Raw genomic sequence first — 5,365 nt, 5'->3', positions numbered from 1 at the left:
GATGAGAGGGGTCTCTTGTTTGCTCCATCTTCTTCTTAGTGATGGGCTTGAGGTCATGCCTTCTCAGTTGAACCGGCTTTGGATGCCATAAATGGTTATGGAAAAGCAAAAAGCAATGCTTTTACCACACCAAACTTAAAAGGTTTGCTCGTCCTCGAGCAAAAGAAGAAAGAAGAGAGTAGAAGAAGAAGAAATGGAGGAGAGGGAGATGGCCTTGTGGTTCGGCCAAAAGGGAAAGGAGTGGTGTTTTATAAAGGATGGATGTGAGTGGTGAAGAGAAAGAGATGTTGAGGTGATTGGTGAATGGGTGAAGAAGAAGAGAGAGTGGTGGGGTTGTTTGGGGATCCTGTGGGGTCCACAGATCCTGAGGTATCAAGGAAAAGTCATCCCTGCACCAATTGGCATCAAAATCCACGTTTTGAGCCATTTCTGGCGTTAAACGCCGGGCTGATGCCCATTCCTGGCGTTTAACGCCAGGTTCTTGCCCTTTCCTGGCGTTTAACGCCAGTCTGGTGCCCCTTTCTGGCGTTAAACGCCCAGAATGGTGCCAGACTGGGCGTTAAACGCCCAAATGCTAGGCTTACTGGCGTTTGAACGCCAGCAGCATCTTCCTCCAGGGTGTGCTGTTTTTCTTCCTGTTTTTCATTCTGTTTTTGCTTTTTCAATGGATTTTGTGACTTCTTATGATCATCAACCTACAAAAAAACATAAAATAACAAAAGAAACTATATAAAATATAATATTGGGTTGCCTCCCAACAAGCGCTTCTTTAATGTCAGTAGCTTGACAGAGGGCTCTCATGGAGCCTCACAGATACTCAGAGCAATGTTGGAACCTCCCAACACCAAACTTAGAGTTTGAATGTGGGGGTTCAACACCAAACTTAGAGTTTGGTTGTGGCCTCCCAACACCAAACTTAGAGTTTGACTGTGGGGGCTCTGTTTGTCTCTGATTTGAGAGAAGCTCTTCAAGCTTCATCTCCATGGTGACAGAGGGATATCCTTGAGCCTTAAACACAAAGGATTCTTCATTCACTTGAATGATCAGTTCACCTCTATCAACATCAATCACAGCCTTTGCTGTGGCTAGGAAGGGTCTGCCAAGGATGATGGATTCATCCATGCACTTCCCAGTCTCTAGGACTATGAAATCAGTAGGGATGTAATGGTCTTCAATCTTAACCAAAACATTCTCTACAAGTCCATGAGCTTGTTTTCTTGAATTGTCTGCCATCTCTAATGAGATTCTTGCAGCTTGCACCTCAAAGATCCCTAATTTCTCCATTACAGAGAGGGGCATGAGGTTCACACTTGACCCTAAGTCACACAAGGCCTTCTTGAAGGTCATGGTGCCTATGGTACAAGGTATGGAAAACTTCCCAGGGTCTTGTCTCTTTTGAGGTAATTTCTGCCTAGACAAGTCATCCAGTTCTTTGGTGAGCAAAGGAGGTTCAGTCTCCCAAGTCTCATTTCCAAATAACTTGTCATTTAGCTTCATGATTGCTCCAAGATATTTAGCAACTTGCTCTTCAGTGACATACTCATCCTCTTCAGAGGAAGAATACTCATCAGAGCTCATGAATGGCAGAAGTAAGTCCAATGGAATCTCTATGGTCTCATTTTGAACCTCAGATTCCCATGGTTCCTCATTGGGGAACTCATTGGAGGTTGGTGCACGCCCATTGAGGTCTTCCTCAGTGGCGTTCACTTCCTCCCCTTCCTCTCCAAATTCGGCCATATTGATGGCTTTGCACTCTCCTTTTGGATTTTCTTCTGTGTTGCTTGGAAGAGTACTTGGAGGGAGTTCAGTAACTTTCTTGCTCAGCTGTCCCACTTGTCCTTCCAAATTCCTAATGGAAGACCTTGTTTCAGTCATGAAACTTTGAGTGGTTTTGATTAGATCAGAGACCATGGTTGCTAAGTCAGAGGGGTTCTGCTTAGAACTCTCTGTCTGTTGCTGAGAAGATGATGGAAAAGGCTTGCTATTGCTAAGCCTGTTTCTTCCACCATTATTGTTATTGAAACCTTGTTGAGGTCTCTCTTGATTCTTCCATGAGAAATTTGGGTGATTTCTCCATGAAGAGTTATAGGTGTCTCCATAGGGTTCTCCTAGGTAATTCACCTCTTCCATTGAAGGGTTCTCAGGATCATAAGCTTCTTCCTCAGATGAAGCATCCTTAGTACTGTTTGGTGCATTTTGCATTCCAGACAGACTTTGAGAAATCAAATTGACTTGTTGAGTCAATATGTTATTCTGAGCTAAAATGGCGTTCAGAGTGTCAATCTCAAGAACTCCTTTCTTCTGACTAGTCCCATTGTTCATAGGATTCCTTTCAGAAGTGTACATGAATTGGTTATTTGCAACCATTTCAATTAGCTCTTGAGCCTCTGCAGGCGTCTTCTTCAGATGAAGAGATCCTCCAGCTGAGCTATCCAAAGACATCTTGGATAGTTCAGAGAGACCATCATAGAAGATACCTATGATGCTCCATTCAGAAAGCATGTCTGAGGGACATCTTCTGATTAATTGTTTGTACCTTTCCCAAGCTTCATAGAGGGATTCTCCATCCTTCTGTCTGAAGGTTTGGACTTCCACTCTAAGCTTACTCCATCTTTGTGGTGGAAAGAACTTTGCCAAGAAGGCATTGACTAGCTTTTCCCAAGAGTCCAGGCTTTCTTTAGGTTGAGAATCCAACCATATTCTAGCTCTGTCTCTTACAGCAAAAGGGAATAGCATCAGTCTATAGACCTCAGGGTCTACCCCATTAGTCTTGACTGTGTCACAGATTTGCAAGAATTCAGCTAAGAACTGATGAGGATCTTCCATTGGAAGTCCATGGAACTTGCAATTCTGTTGCATTAGAGAAACTAATTGAGGTTTAAGCTCAAAGTTGTTTGCTCCAATGGCAGGGATAGAGATGCTTCTCCCATAGAAATCAGGAGTAGGTGCAGTAAAGTCACCCAGCACCTTCCTTGCATTGTTTGCATTGTTGTTGTTTTCGGCTGCCATGTCTTCTTCCTCTTTGAAGAATTCGGTCAGGTCCTCTAAAGAGAGTTGTGCTTTGGCTTCTCTTAGCTTTCTCTTCAAGGTCCTTTCGGGTTCAGGGTCAGCTTCAACAAGAATGCCTTTGTCTCTGCTCCTGCTCATATGAAAGAGAAGAGAACAAGAAAATGTGGAATCCTCTATGTCACAGTATAGAGATTCCTTGAGGTGTCAGAGGAAGAAAAATGGAAGACAGAGGTAGAAAATTCGAACTTATTAAAGAAGATGAAGTTCGAATTTTGTATTAAGGAATATTGTTAGTCTATAAACAGAAGGATGTGAGAAGAGGAGAAGTAATTTTCGAAAATTAAGTAAAAAAATTTTGAAAACATTTTGAAAAACACTAATTGATTCTCAAAAACTAAGAATAGAAAAAGAATCAAGTGATTTTTGAAAAAGATTTGAAATTAGAAATCAAAAAGATATGATTGAAAACTTATTTTGAAAAAGATGTGATTGAAAAATTATGGTTTTAAAAAGATATGATTGAAAAGATATGATTTGAAAACAATTTTAAAAAGATTTGATTTTAAAAATTAATGACTTGCCTAACAAGAAAAGATATGATTCAAACATAAAACCTTCCTCAACAGAAAAGGCAAAAAATGTTCAATCAAATCATTAATTGTTAGTAAGTATCTTTGAAAAAGGAAAGAAATTGATTTTGAAAATATTTGATTGAAAAGATATGGTTTGAAAAAGATTTGATTTTGAAAAACTTTGAAAACTTGAAAAAAATTGATTTTGAAAACAAAATCTTCCCCCTTTGCCATCCTGGCGTTAAACGCCCAGAATGGTGCACATTCTGGCGTTTAATGCCCAAACTACTACCCTTTTGGGCGTTAAACGCCCAGCCAGGCACCCTGGCTGGCGTTTAAACGCCAGTCTGTCTTCTTCACTGGGCATTTTTGAATGCCCAGCTTTTTCTGTATAATTCCTCTGCAGTATGTTCTGAATCTTCAATTCTCTGTATTATTGACTTGAAAAGACACAAATTAAAAATATTTTTGGATTTTTAATAATGAGGAATAATCAAAATGCAACTAAAATCAAATAACAATGCATGCAAGACACCAAACTTAGCAGTTTGTACACTACTGACATTAACAAAAATGAGAATGCATATGAGAAACAACAAAACACTCAAGTCAATAGAATTCAAAGATCAGAGCAAGAAATCATCAAGAATTACTTGAAGATCCTTAAGACACATGAATGAATGCATGCAATTGACACCAAACTTAAGATGAGACACTAGACTCAAGCAAGAAACATCAAATATTTTTGGTTTTTATGATTTTTGTAAAATTTTTTTTTTTGTGATTTTCGAAAATTAAGTAGAAAAAGATATCAAAATTCTTAATGAGAATTCCAGGAATCATGCAATGTTAGTCTAAAGCTTTAGTCTAAAGGAATTAGACATGGCCGGCCAAGCTTCAGCAGCACACTGCATTCAAGAGCTAAATTGATGAGAATCAATCAGCCTTGGTGATGATAAGAACATCACCTTGAAACACTAGAATTCATTCTTAAGAACTCTGAAGAAAAATACCTAATCTAAGCAACAAGATGAACCGTCAGTTGTCCATACACAAGAACAATCCCCGGCAACGGCGCCAAAAACTTGGTGCACAAAATTGCAATAACACTTTTGCAACTCCGCACAACTAACCAGCAAGTGCACTGGGTCGTCCAAGTAATAAACCTTACGCGAGTAAGGGTCGATCCCACGGAGATTGGTGGTATGAAGCAAGCTATGGTCATCTTGTAAATCTCAGTCAGGCAGACTCAAATGTATAATGGTGATGAACGAAAATAACATAAAGATAAAGATAGAGATACTTATGTATATCATTGGTGTAAGAGCTTCAGACAAGTGTATGAAGATGCCTTCCCTTCCGTCTCTCTGCTTTCCTACTGTCTTCATCCAATCCTTCTTACTCCTTTCCATGGCAAGCTCGTGTAGGGTTTCACTGTTGTCAGCAGCTACCTCCCATCCGCGCAGTGAAAGCTAATGCTCTTACACTCTGTCACAGTGCGGCCAATCACCGGTTTGGTTCCCTCCCCTACCGGAATAGAATCACTCTTTTGCGTCTGTCACTAACGCCCAGTAGGTTACAGGTTTGAAGCACGTCACAGTCATTCAATCATTGAATCCTACTCAGAATACCACAGACAAGGTTTAGACCTTCCGGATTCTCTTGAATGCCGCCATCAGGTCCTGCCTATACCACGAGGATTCCGATTAAAGAATCCAAGAGATATTCACTAAGCCTCAGATGCTTGTAGAACAAGAATGGTTGTCAGTCACCTTGTTCGTGAG

The 5,365-nt window shown here is 40.4% G+C and overlaps 1 non-coding gene across 1 annotated transcript; it reads left to right on the top strand.

Annotated features, from left to right (window-relative positions):
* Positions 1–2,496: 2,496 nt before the first annotated feature.
* Positions 2,497–2,604, top strand: LOC130953227 (small nucleolar RNA R71). Its single transcript, XR_009075399.1, has one exon. It is a non-coding gene; the product is annotated as a small nucleolar RNA R71 (small nucleolar RNA).
* The last annotated feature ends 2,761 nt before the right edge of the window (positions 2,605–5,365 follow it).

The sequence above is a fragment of the Arachis stenosperma genome, chromosome 9, assembly GCF_014773155.1.
Source record: "Arachis stenosperma cultivar V10309 chromosome 9, arast.V10309.gnm1.PFL2, whole genome shotgun sequence".
Taxonomy (NCBI): domain Eukaryota; kingdom Viridiplantae; phylum Streptophyta; class Magnoliopsida; order Fabales; family Fabaceae; genus Arachis; species Arachis stenosperma.
This window is presented reverse-complemented; position numbering and strand designations above follow the sequence as displayed.